Raw genomic sequence first — 14,727 nt, 5'->3', positions numbered from 1 at the left:
ACATTTAATGCCTTTCGATCCTGCCGATATAGTCTGTGTGATTTTTTTTGTGTGTTCTGCAAACGGCACAAGTGTCAGATTACTCCGAAAAAAATAGCCGAGCAAAAGGACCTGCATGTAACATCATGCAATGCCATGAAAAGGCTGCTGTGTGTTTACTGTGTGACACAGTGGATTAAATTAAGAAGCGTTTCTCATAATTTATCTGATGGAAGAATGCTGTAACTACCATAGATATTGCCCTAATAAAACTATTAACCCTAGAGTTAAATCAATACCTTTCTGGCATTAATGAGGGTTTATTACATGGATATTATTTTACAAGGGACACGGGGGTCAGTGGTGCCAGCAGCCATAATCATCCTGCATGCACTGTGCATTTATTTAAATGCAATCTTAACAACACAAGCTCCTGTATATGGATCTTAATACCCGATTAACGTGTTTGAGAATCATGTTTGGCTTCATCCTCCTTTGGCAAGCTGATAAACAGCTGAGAAATGAGCAAATGAAAAAAACGTATTTCATTTTTTTTAGCACTTTGAAAAAAGACTTACTCCATGGTGTAGTAATTCGAGACTGGGAGGAGGCACAAACGCAGCCTCAAAACTAAAACCAGTTAGTTTCAGGGGGTCACCAGCTAGTGTACTCCTAGTGTTGGTCACCAGGCATAGATGAATGGGTGGGCTTTGTCAGGAAGTACATCTGGCATTAAAATGTGTGCCAAATCAAAACATGTGCATCCATCCACTATGGTGATCCACTGCAAATAAGGGAGCAGCTGAAAGTTTCTTGCCTTTTGAAAGTAGACAGCAAATTATCCAAAGCATTGAAGACTCTGCTGAGAATCCATAAAAAGTAGTGGTGAAATCATTACGATGAGTGCTGAGAACCACAGAAGCTGCTGTTAGTGACCTCTGCCCATATCTACTATTAGTGCTGAGCCTCCCTCAGCAGTTTATGATGCTTGAATACATAGATCAGGAGTGTGATGACTGACAAAGCACTGAGAGGACTAATGAAAATCAGGAGCTGCATGATACTGAAGATAAAAATGAACTTCTCTGGTTAACATCTCATGCTTGATTCTCTCTTACAGCTGAATATAGTTGATAGAGCTGTCTTTATGTCTGTTGCTGGAGTTTAATTTCTCATTTTTCTGGGCTATAGCTAGTATAGCTGAAACTATAGTATTAAACTGTTTAGCTGGCTGTTGGCCTGTTGTATTTGATATTTGCTTTGTATCTATAAAGTTTGGGGGGGGGGGGGGGGGGGGGGGGGAAGCATGAATCAATATCTCCCAGTCTTGTTTTCTACAAATTAGATTTTATATAGCAGAAGCCTTCTCTCATTCAAAGCACATCTGCCAGACATCTATAAATATGTCCGTAAGCGTTGCTATTAGGGCTGCACGATTAATCGTTAGAAAATCGCGATCTCGATTCATACTTATGTGCGATCTCATTTCCAAATGACAACGATTTAAAAAAAAAAAAAAAAAGACGACGATTGTACCGCATTTTGATCCGGGACGTACTCTGCATGAAAACAAGCGCTCACTCTTCCTGCTCAACAAATGACAAGGGCGGAGCCTTATACCACGTGACACAGAAGCTGTGCCGTGTGATGCTAAAATTAGCAGGGAAAAAACAACGGAGAGCACGTCAGGGATGACGAGAAAGTGACAGGAGAAAATCCGTCCCGGTCAACCACCCAAACATCAATAACGGGAACCTTATACAGCGCTTCCCTATACCCGTCCAACTCCCGCAGGCACAAAGAAATTACGGAGGCTTCTCACTTATCACCTGACCAAAGATATGGCTCCCATCAACACTGTGCAAAACGAGGGATTTAGGAAAATGATCAACACCCTAGACAAACGCTACACAGTGCTGTCCCGCAACTATTTTTCTATTGTTGCACTACCTGCTCTATACACGCAGTGTCGAGCAACGGTGGAGACGGAATTTCAAGCAGTACGACATTTTGCGGCAACAACAAAACGTGAGACATTTGTTGTTTTATGTTCAGTCTCAACTGTTACGAAGTTGATGTGCAGTTAATAAGTGCAATAAATATTTATATTGGAAAAGAAAATCGTGAAAGAATCGTGATCTCATTTTATGCAAAATCGTGCAGCCCTAGTTGCTATTGAAGCATTTCATCACCTTGAGTAACTTAACTAGTGCATTTAGGCTTCCTTTGTTTTTTTAGACTAAAAAATAAAACCAGAAAAGGAAAGAGCTCTTCCTATGTGTCTTCTTACTCATCTAATGTAGGCTCGTTTCTCACCACCTTTTCTTGGTGGTTTTCCTCCACAGTGTATTTGCGAGACACGGTCAGTGAATCATTCAGTCATCCCACCTACTCAGGAGTCATTTTGTGATTGAAAAGAAAGATTTTTGAATATCACTCAAAGTATGTAGAAGATGCCTACACATTTTCCTTCTACAAACTCCAGACAGGATCTTATCAGCACTGACTCTTATGTAGATAGTGGGTGGCCAACGAACGGCAGCTGTGCAGGCAGCCAGTTTGTTTAAACTAAAGATTATTGTTTAGTTGTGTGAAATGACCATGGGTGTAAAAAAAAAAAAAAAAAAAAAGCAAAAAGCTGCAAACTGTGTCATCCGTGGCTGTATATTCTCAGACTTTCCAGGTTTGCATATGTAGGTAGCAGTTAATACGCAAATGGCACCACACTCACTCACTGTCATTTTATTTCCTTTTTCACTTCCCACCCCCCTCTTCCTCCTCCTCCTCTTTCTCTTTCGAATATTCAAGTAAACACGTTTGGCATGATCAAACCCTACAGTCACAGGGGAAGAGACCTGCGGCTATCATAAACATACTGGCTCACTGAGCGTGCTGCTGCAACGATTTAAAAAAAAAATTAAATAATCACCCACACAAACACTCCTACTGAACATGACAACACCATCTTTCCAGACAAAGGAAAAAATACTTTTAACTCCCAAATAGACTTAAATGTGTGTAGCTGATGGCTAAAAGATGTGACTGAAAAGAAATGTGTGAGCAGTGCAGAACATTTGTTAACAAATGACCCCTGAGATTCTGCTTTAAAGAAAGATTAAGGGTTAAAACAGGACCTTTCACATGCTATAACTTGTTTTGACCAGCCAGTTATCCCACGTGATGATATGATCTCTTAAAAGTTTACACAAAATTCACCTTTTGAAGTTTTCTCCAAAGAATTATCAGAAAACAGATAAAGGTCAAATGTTTGTTTCTGTTACTCAACATTGTTAATTCTAAAATGATGCACTTTTGCTGTTGAAATTATAATACTTTCCATGATGCTTAAAGTTGAGGGGGTGCAAGATTTCAGCTTTAAATTATGACACTTGGGAGTGGGTGTAAAATTGATTTGGTTGCTGTTTTTCAGCCTTGAAAATTGTGGCCATCTCCTGTATTTAAGAAGATAAGAGGGTTTAAAAATGTTGGAAAAGATAGTGTGAATTCAAAAGCAGCAAATTTAGACAAACCTCTGTGATTTGAGGGCCTGTAACACAGAATATTTTTTATAATATGTAGGGCTGTTCGACATAACGATATATTGGATGACGATATTAAAAACGTCTATCGTTTCATTTTACAGAGATTTTCCTTGTTTGAGGTGATCAAATACTTATTTTCCACCCTAATTTACAAATAAATTCTTTACAAATCCTACCATGTGGATTCATGGATTTTTTTTCACATTCTGTCTCTCACAGTTGAAGTGTACCTCTGGTGCAAATTACTGACCTCTGTCATCATTTTAGGTGGGGGAACTTGCACAATCGGTGGCTGACTAAATACTTTTTTGCCCCACTGTATGTCGTGTGCTTACAGATGAGAAGCAAAAAAGAGCCGCCAGGTGCTAAAAAATAAACCTTCGACTCAAACGTTAGAACAGGCTGTTCCCCGCAGCACGCTGTGTAATAAATACTCACAAAGAAAATGGCAGTTGTTACAACCTATGTCTAAAAATGTATCGTTTCATGCATCGGTTAAAACACTGGACTCCAGATACACGACGCCCAGCTGGAAACACTTCACACAAGTTGAGCTGCCCGAGATTCACAGAATTTTCAGAAAATGTAAAATTTTTGTGATTTATATCGTTATCGGACGATAGATGTCTTATATCGAGATATTAGATTTTGGTCATATCGCACAGCCCTAATAATATGAATATGCCAAAGCTGACTTGGAGGGGGTCAGGTGGGATCTTTTCACAGATTTGATTGATTTTATATGGAATGGCCCAGATTACTGTTTACTGGGAGTCCTACTGTCTGCAGGGAGTTTTTATGAATGTCCAAGCAAGGCTCTTTAAAAAAAAAAAGAAAAGAAAGAAAGGAAGAAAAAGAAAATGCAAAATAAACCTCAAAGGGAAAGCAAAGAAAATAGTATTGCTGCTATAGCAAATATTGTGCTGGCAGCAACTCTGTGTGAAGATATCCGTAATGATTTTTTTGGGGGGACTTTGGCAGCGGTCACTGTACAGACACATCACACTTCAGGTCACTGGGTGAAACTGATACACAAGCAAACACTTAGAAGACCGGCAGCTACAGCATGTGTGTGAAAAAAGAAGACATTTCCAACTGAAAACGACACATTATCGGCCTCTACAGCACACGCCTTTCATATGCATATGTCGGTGAGGTTTATAGAGCGCAGGTTCTCAATGGGGTTCAGATCAGGTGAACAAGGTGGCCATGTCATTAGTTTTTCTTCTTTTATACCCTTTCTTGCCAGCCACACTGTGGAGTACTTGGACGCGTGTGATGGAGCATTGTCCTGCATGAAAATCATGTTTTTCTTGAAGGATGCAGACTTCTTCCTGTACCACTGCTTGAAGGTGTCTTCCAGAAACTGGCAGTAGGACTGGGAGTTGAGCTTGACTCCTCAACCCAAAAAGGCCCCACAAGCTCATCTTTGATGATACCAGCCCAAACCAGTACTCCACCTCCACCTTGCTGGCGTCTGAGTCGGACTGGAGTTCTCTGCCCTTTACCAATCCAGCCACGGGCCCATCCATCTGGCCCATCAAGACTCACTCTCATTTCATCAGTCCATAAAACCTTAGAAAAACCAGTCTTGAGATATTTCTTGGCCCAGTCTTGACGTTTCAGCTTGTGTGTCTTGTTCAGTGGTGGTCGTCTTTCAGCCTTTCTTACCTTGGCCATGTCTCTGAGTATTGCACACCTTGTGCTTTTGGGCACTCCAGTGATGTTGCAGCTCTGAAATATGGTCAAACTGGTGGCAAGTGGCATCTTGGCAGCTGCACGCTTGACTTTTCTCAGTTCATGGGCAGTTATTTTGCACCTTGGTTTTTCCACACGCTTCTTGTGACCCTGTTGACTATTTTGAATGAAACGCTTGATTGTTCGATGATCACGCTTCAGAAGCTTTGCAATTTTGAGACTGCTGCATCCCTCTGCAAGATATCTCACTATTTTTGACTTTTCTGAGCCTGTCAAGTCCGTCTTTTGACCCATTTTGCCAAAGGAAAGGACGTTGCCTAATAATTATGCACACCTGATATAGGGTGTTGATGTCATTAGACCACACCCCTTCTCATTAAAGAGATGCACATCACCTAATATGCTTAATTGGTAGTAGGCTTTCGAGTCTATACAGCTTGGAGTAAGACAACATGCATGAAGAGGATGATGTGGACAAAATACTCATTTGCCTAATAATTCTGCACTCCCTGTATATGTACTATGTTTAGCATATAGATTTCTTCAAGGATAAATGAAATTATAATATTCAAGAGAGGTTACTCCTACACATCGGAAAGAGCCAAATTGATGCGGTTCAGGATCTGATTAGCATCCCCCTAAGGTGATGTGTTTAGACCATGTCCAACTCGGAGGACACCCAGGGGCAGACCCAGGACAAATTCAAGTGCTGAATTATGGCAGAAAACTTTGCTAAAACTATGATGCATTGCTGTCCTTCGCGTTTTATGTAAAATGTCGTCTCTTAAAAAAAACAAAAAAAGCCCCCTGTTATGATTACTATTATTGTTTTTGTTGTTCGTCTGTGTACATTAATTTTTTCATGTAGTGGCAGCAGTGTTGCTAAAAATAAATTCAAGGCCTAATGATTCACTGTCAAGAGCAGCAGCGCTTTAAAAAACACAAGAGCTACGAGCACAATGCACCGGCGTGCATGTATGTTCTTTACATACATCATGCTGTCATGTATAACTCATCGGTTACCTGTCAAATCCTGAACATCAAAGACCTCATATGATGCCTGCCCGGTGCTGGTAGAGGACAAAGCATAAGCGACTCTCTTTAGTGACCCTGTGAGCGAGTGTGTGCGTGACAGAGATGGTAAGGATTATGTTTAGAGGAATGCTGAGAGCAAGAACAGGTGTCTTTGTCCTTCTATCCACTCAGCCCAAGCAGTCCTGAGTCACAGAGGATCAGCTATCGCTCGCACGCACACACACACACACACACACACACACACACACACACACACACACACACACACACACACACACACACACACACACACACACACACACACACACACACACACACACACACACACACACACACACACACACACACACACACACACACACACACGCTCCGATTTGCTTCAGCCTCATACAACTGATAGGAGAAGTTTGGGAATCTTGGAATCGGTGTGTGTGTTTTATCATACAACCTGTGTAGATGACTAACACAGGGAAAGCAGGAGTAGGGAAGAGCTTGCAGACCATGACCTAACCTCCACTCACCACCACCACACTTAACCTCTCTGACCTCGACTCTCTGTCTATTTGGCTCCCTTCCTCCCTCACCACTCTCCCTCCCAGGGGAGACACCAGATAGCCTTTACAGCACACACACACACACACACACACACACACACACACACACACACACTGCATCAATAATGTAGAAAATGGTGTGGCAGTTGACGATAGGGGTGCGCCTAATCTCTGCCCTGGGACACTGGAGAGAGTGTGAGTGTGTCAAAAAGTGTGTGTTGTGAGTTGGGACAACTGAGGGGCAGGTGGTAGAAAGTGATGCAAAAGGGACAGAGAAGAGGAGCAGGAGGGGGAAGAGAGGGAGGGAGTAATGGGGGTGTTGCTGAAGTGAAAGAGAAGAAGGCAAGACGAGATGGGGTGAGCTCTAGGACAAGAAGAGAACAGAGAAAAGAAAGTAGGAGAAAAGAGACAGGGGAGGGAGATCTGGGAAACAAGAGTGGGATAAGAAAGAGAGAGACAATGGCTCGAGTGGGAGAGGAGAGAGGGGGTGGATGGAGGGAAAGGGGGATTAAGGGAGCGATGAGATCATTGCTCGTCTGGTAGTCTGTTGTCATCCAGGTCAGATTGCTTATCCCCTCCCCTCCTCCTTCACTGCTTCTCTCCTTCCTCCTTCTCCTTTCTGAGAGTGCGGATGCCTCTTTTCCTCCGTGTGATATTGGCGGCAAGCCCCCTAGCAGACTTCTAACACTGCTGCTATTCCAGCTATGTGTGCTGCTCACCAGTCCAACAATGACTTCCACAATGCAAGAGGAGAAGGAGGGGCCCAAGGAGATGAAAGCTAGTAAGTGAGGAAAGAGTGGAAGGGAGAGAAAGATAAACAGCACAAGATTCATGAAGAAGGAGAAATGGTGCTGAGCTGCTCGAGAGCTCTCTTATGGATGCCCGCTCCATAAGTCGCAGCCTCTCAAGAGGATCTCTTTTCGTGGAGTTTATAATTAATTTAATGTGTCGCTGCAGTTTTTACCACCCCTAATCTGCGTCTTCTCTCTCCTGTGTAACCCCAAAAGCCATTCTGACAACATTACCCAGCAATCATGGTTACAAGAGTGCTGTTATCATTCCCATTAGAACATGCTGTGGTATGACAGCAATAGCTGCACATGTTGACAGTTTCCACATACAGTTTAATTCCACTCAGATCCTCTCTTACATGGCAAAAACTATAGATCAAGGACTGCATGAACAGTCATGAATATACAGTGGGGCAAAAAAGTATTTAGTCAGCCACCGATTGTGCAAGTTCCCCCACCTAAAATGATGACAGAGGTCAGTAATTTGCACCAGAGGTACACTTCAACTGTGAGACAGAATGTGAAAAAAAAAAAATCCATGAATTCACATGGTAGGATTTGTAAAGAATTTATTCGTAAATCAGGGTGGAAAATAAGTATTTGGTCAATAACAAAAATACAACTCAACACTTTGTAACATAACCTTTGTTGGCAATAACAGAGGTCAAACGTTTACTATAGGTCTTTACCAGGTTTGCACACACAGTAGCTGGTATTTTGGCCCATTCCTCCATGCAGATCTTCTCGAGAGCAGTGATGTTTTGGGGCTGTCGCCGAGCAACACGGACTTTCAACTCCCGCCACAGATTTTCTATGGGGTTGAGGTCTGGAGACTGGCTAGGCCACTCCAGGACTTTCAAATGCTTCTTACGGAGCCACTCCTTTGTTGCCCGGGCGGTGTGTTTTGGATCATTGTCATGTTGGAAGACCCAGCCTCGTTTCATCTTCAAAGTTCTCACTGATGGAAGGAGGTTTTGGCTCAAAATCTCACGATACATGGCCCCATTCATTCTGTCCTTAACATGGATCAGTCGTCCTGTCCCCTTGGCAGAAAAACAGCCCCATAGCATGATGTTTCCACCCCCATGCTTCACAGTAGGTATGGTGTTCTTGGGATGCAACTCAGTATTCTTCTTCCTCCAAACACGACGAGTTGAGTTTATACCAAAAAGTTCTACTTTGGTTTCAACTGACCACATGACATTCTCCCAATCCTCTGCTGTATCATCCATGTGCTCTCTGGCAAACTTCAGACGGGCCTGGACATGCACTGGCTTCAGCAGCGGAACACGTGGCTACAATGTAGCTTGCCATCACCAGTGTGTGAATGTGTGTGTGAATGGGTGGATGACTGGATATGTAAAGCGCTTTGGGGTCCTTAGGGACTAGTAAAGCGCTATATAAATACAGGCCATTTACCATTTACCATTTACGTCTGGCACTGCGGGATTTGATTCCCTGCCGTTGTAGTGTGTTACTGATGGTGACCTTTGTTACTTTGGTCCCAGCTCTCTGCAGGTCATTCACCAGGTCCCCCCGTGTGGTTCTGGGATCTTTGCTCACCGTTCTCATGATCATTTTGACCCCACGGGATGAGATCTTGCGTGGAGCCCCAGATCGAGGGAGATTATCAGTGGTCTTGTATGTCTTCCATTTTCTGATGATTGCTCCCACAGTTGATTTTTTCACACCAAGCTGCTTGCCTATTGTAGATTCACTCTTCCCAGTCTGGTGCAGGTCTACAATACTTTTCCTGGTGTCCTTCGAAAGCTCTTTGGTCTTGGCCATGGCGGAGTTTGGAGTCTGACTGTTTGAGGCTGTGGACAGGTGTCTTTTATACAGATGATGAGTTCAAACAGGTGCCATTCATACAGGTAACGAGTGGGGGACAGAAAAGCTTCTTACAGAAGACGTTACAGGTCTGTGAGAGCCAGAGACTTTCCTTGTTTGAGGTGACCAAATACTTATTTTCCACCCTGATTTACGAATAAATTCTTTACAAATCCTACCATGTGGATTCATGGATTTTTTTTTCACATTCTGTCTCTCACAGTTGAAGTGTACCTCTGGTGCAAATTACTGACCGCTGTCATCATTTTAAGTGGGGGAACTTGCACAATCGGTGGCTGACTAAATACTTTTTTGCCCCACTGTACATGGATTTCATTTAGTTGTAATCAAGAAAAGGAGAAGTCTATAAAGGAGTACATTTAGTATCTAGTACATAAATCAATTCGAAGAAAAGTTCATCATGCAACTAATGAGGCAGCTTCTGTCCCAAACCATTTGGTAATCATTTAGTTTTTGCTGTGTTACAAAAACAAAGAAACATGCATTTCATTTTCTTGATGCAATAAACTGATGCATTCCTCAATCTCCACTTTACATGGAGACAGTGTTCACATTTAACCAGTGATGATGAAGTCTTGACTGGGTAGATGCCATGCTTCCCAGGGAGTTTCTGATCACCTTGACCAAAAATGCCCCTTGGTCTCTGCTGGTGAAATTATCTTCCAATTAACAGGAAAAGTAACTGCCTGGATCACCAGCCTGGGACTCAATTGCCAAGAAGGATAGAGCTGATGGGAAGGAGGCAGAGACAGACGGGCAGTCAGACAAAGTATAGGAGTGAGAAAAAAGATGAGGAGGAGAGATTCCCAGAGCTGTGAGTCCTACTCAGCAGCAAATCAACTGACAGGCCTGTGCCAAACTAACAGCAGAGTTGCAGACTCAGGGTTTTTATACGGGGACTCTGAACAGCCATTAGCGGCAGTTGGCTGGCACTGTATTGCTTTAACTCAACCCAGCTTTAGTGTGGATCTGGGAAACAACTAGTGTAAGTGTGTTTGTGTGTGGACGAGGAGGGGTGAGGTCAGTGTCGGCTCACTCACAGCCTGTAAAAGCACTAAAACTAAGAGACAGTCGGTTGGTATTTGCCTGTAGCACATTCATATACACGGCCTTGTCTTTGTCACAGATGCTTGGATGATTGAAACAGCCTGAAGCGCTGAGCAGAGGGAACAGAGGGGACAGAAACTGGATAATAAAAGGCTCAAAGGGGTGAGACAGAGAAAGCAAGACTGAAAAAAGAGAGAGAGGAGGGCGGGCTCCACGGGAGCAGGAGGAGGTGGAGGAGGATGGTAATCAGAGCCCATATGCCTGAATCCCAAAGTGTCTGGACTCTTCCCACAAAGTCCATTAAAAATTCATTAGGGCCAATACCAGAAGAAGAGTGGAAAAGTGAGACATACAGAGAGAAAAGACAGGAGCACGACAACCTGTCACAAAGATTGAAGGGAAAAGTTCTGAATGCTTTAGTCTTTTCTTATTCAAAGTAAATGTAAGATTTTCCTCGAAATATGAACTTCTAGAAAAACATAGTCCAGATGTTTGTTTTTTGAAGTCATTAAAGACAGTCACCTAGATGCCACCATTGATTGTCTTTCAAGCTGTTCATTGTATGGTTTATAAAGGACATTTTCAGATAGCTTCAGACAGTCTCAGACTCACAAAATACTTAAGTCGATCCTATCAGAGTGAGGAAAACCAGTAAATCTTGATTGGAAGCAGAGAATATTTGGCATTTTTGTTATAAAATTGATTTAAAAAAGCAGCACAACTATCATTATTCTCTTTCTTTTCAGTTGGATCAGAGAACTAGTTAATTGGAAACATCTCTGAACACATAAGCAGTCAGGATAAGAAATATCAAAAAAAAAGATAAATAAAACTAGGAATAAATGTCCTTTTTTTAACTTCAGCAGCACTTGAGTTAGATGTTGTTTGACTTTTTTTCCGCAAAGGCTTGAAATCGGTGCGGTTTTACGAAAACATGCTGGGAAGGTTTTATTTGTTGGGAAACAATTATCCAGAGGAATGCAGCTTGTTGTGAATAATCCAGATGGAGGGTAATTTCCCTTGGAGAACTTGCTCTTGCTGGAGGTCTTGCCCGAGCCAAGAACATTCATGCCCTGCACCTCACCTGGTGCCACGAAGGCAAATTAGTCACAAAAACGCACAAACATCAAGTAACCTTAGAGGTCACCACAGGTTATGCTTTCCATAGGGTCTTACTTACTGTTATATAGCAGCCAGGAGAAAGAAACAGAAGCGGCAAAGGAGTAGAGAGTGTTTTGTGGCCTTGGAGGGGCCAAAAATAGCGCCACACACACACTCTCTTAAACACACTGGGGTTATTGTTCAACAGTGGGAGAGCCAAAGAGAGAGAGAACGAATACACAGCATGGACCGGGGGAAGAGGGAAAGTACAGAAGTGCGATGAGGACACAAGTGACACAGAGACTGAGGACAGGATGATGTAAGATGAGCAATTTGGTCTCCCTGCTTCTCTCGGCTCGGATCTGTGCAGCGCGTCTTCTAGCGCGCACACAGACGTCTTTTCCAGGAAACCGAGGGGAGGAGCAGTAAAGAGGAAGAAAATGCACACACGTCCATAGGGACTCTCTCTTCCAGAACAAGCCCTCCAGGTCTGGTTTACATGCTCCACTGCTAAACTGTAAAGGGCTTGTTAAGTCACAACATAAATATCCATTAGTTTAGGGCAAGACTATGAACAGAGTGTGGTTTGGGTTTTACTCTAATTGAGCAACTGACTAAGCACTAAATTAGTGTGTTTTAGTACTGGTACAGTTGATGTGCACATTTCAGGAAATGACTTTGAAAGCTGCAGTGTCAGTCAGCATAAAATGGATGCACAAGTTCTGATTAACTTCAGACACCCTGAAGAAAGTTTAAAGTAGGGCATGAGCTACAGTGTTTTCAACAGAGATTCTGTATTCCCAACGTTAATAAAAAAAGAAAAAAATTATAATCAGTATCGGATCTGTCTGAAAGCTGGGAAATCAGCTTAAAAAAAAGTATTCTTAGAAATTAGAAATTAGTGTGGCATAAAAAAATATAACAGCAATTTCTGCTGTTCAAATTCAAATTCAAATTCAAATTTTATTTGTCACGTACACAGTCATACACAGTACGATATGTAGTGAAATGCTTGGACAACTGCTCGTGACCTAAAGAAAACAAAAAAGGAAAGGCTATGAATAAGATAGGAAATAAATATGAAAAATTAAAAAGGGTAAATTTAACTAGGAAGGAATAAAATATAAATTAAGGTTAAAAATGAAATAACTGTACAACACAAATTAGAATGAAGGGTAAATTTAACTGGGAAGAATAAGATAAAATATATAAATTAAAGTTGAAAATAAAATAACTGTACAACAAAGTACACAATACACAATATAGAACTATATAAGAATGTATGAAGAAATCTAAATATAAATAAATATATACACAATAACAGCAGCTGTACAAGTATTAACTGGAAATGAAGAATATAGTGACCAGTGTTGTGCAAAAACAAAGTCCAGAAAGTCCAGTGTGTGTGTAAGAACCATATGTGTGGGTCAGTACTGTGTGGTGCTGTTAAGGATCTCTTAATCAAAATGATGTTTTGGAGTCGTGTGGGATTGTGGGAGTTGTTCTGGATTTTAACTTGGTTTTTGTTAAATAAATAATGGCACAGTGTAATCTGTGTCATGTAATGATTTATCTGAGATTGTATTTATGTCATTTTAGAACCTGTTTTTTTTAATTACGTCCTAATACTGAAGCTTAGCATGAAAAGTGATTGTACTTTCTTTTTCACATCATTTATACTGTGAAAAAAAATGACTAGCTCAAATCAGCCAGCGGCTGGCCAGTGAATTTGTCCAGCATACTTTTTTACTGATCATTTAATATTTTATATATCCGTCAACTGACTAAACACCGGGCAAAACCAAGGCAATAAATATTTAATTACCCTAGAGAAGTCGCCTGGATGCTAAAGATGCTGACACTGTTTGTGAGAGGTTGAATTTAGGACCCAGGAGTTTGGCATCTAACCACATGGGACACCTAAACAAACACTATCTCTCTTTTTCACACAGTAACAGAAGGAATAAAACAGGAAACAAAAACAAAAACTCACTGTCAGGCACAAAAAGTGAGCCGTTCCAAAAAATACACAGCACTGTCCAAACACAAACAGACACAAAGCCCCAGGGCACTGCACCTGATGCGCTCTCAGGTGAGCTGGACAACCGGACCTCTCTCTGTGTAATCACACTCATAAACAAGCCTGGTGGGAGAGAGAGAAAGTGTGTGTGTGTGTGTGTGTGTGTGTGTGTGTGTGTGTGTGTGTGTGTGTGTGTGTGTGTGTGTGTGTACGAGTTCCCCAGAGCTTGTGAAGAACAGCAGAATAATATTGTGTCAGTGAGAGAAGAGTCCTGTTGCTCTCAAGGTGCTTTTAGGTATATTTACTCTCACCAAAGTGACGGTCTGCTCCCAGGACATTAACGTCTCTCCTAAGACATGAACATGCACACAGACACGCACAAGCATGCACCTACATGCTTCACTGGCACAAAAGCCAAGGTAAAAAAAATCTAAGTTACACTTTTATATGATATATATTTTGAAATTACCAACATTTATTAAATACGTTAATTATAGCATAAGACAGCTTTGAATTCCTGTAAACGGCCACTTTCTCTAACTAAAAGTTGGTCCACCTAATTTACTGATTAATGAAAATTTACCCAGGAAAATATGACCTGTGAAGTTTACGTGATGCATCAGCTGGTAGCTGTCTCAATCTGATTGTGCAGCGGTGCAACACTGCGATGTCTGGCTGAGTACAAACAACGGCAATACTATGAAGTGTTTCAGTTTTCAGTTTCTAACTGTGACAATCAGCAAAGATGCATGAAATATTAGCCGTCCTCTATCAAAATCATGTGTTCTTGGGCCACATGAAGAAGAGAAAACCCCAAAACCTAAATGTGGAGAATTCAAACTGTGCAGGAGCTTTAATCGTCACACTGTAACACTGTGGGTGACTTTCAAAGCACGCTACGATAAAGGACAAAGGAAACAGGACACTCAGTGTTAATCCCAATGTGACATTAACACTGGAATAAAATGTGAGTGCTTCATAATCATAATGTGTCAACACTGCTCGTGGTCTTTGTATTTGAGGTACTGGGAGGTAAAAACAAATAATAGTATTAAACACAGTTATAATGCTGGTTTTTGATTATACAAGAGTCTTATCACTTTCAGCAC

Source organism: Astatotilapia calliptera, chromosome 11, assembly GCF_900246225.1.
Source record: "Astatotilapia calliptera chromosome 11, fAstCal1.2, whole genome shotgun sequence".
Taxonomy (NCBI): domain Eukaryota; kingdom Metazoa; phylum Chordata; class Actinopteri; order Cichliformes; family Cichlidae; genus Astatotilapia; species Astatotilapia calliptera.
The sequence above is the reverse complement of the archived record's forward strand: the minus strand, read 5'-3'. Positions refer to the sequence as shown.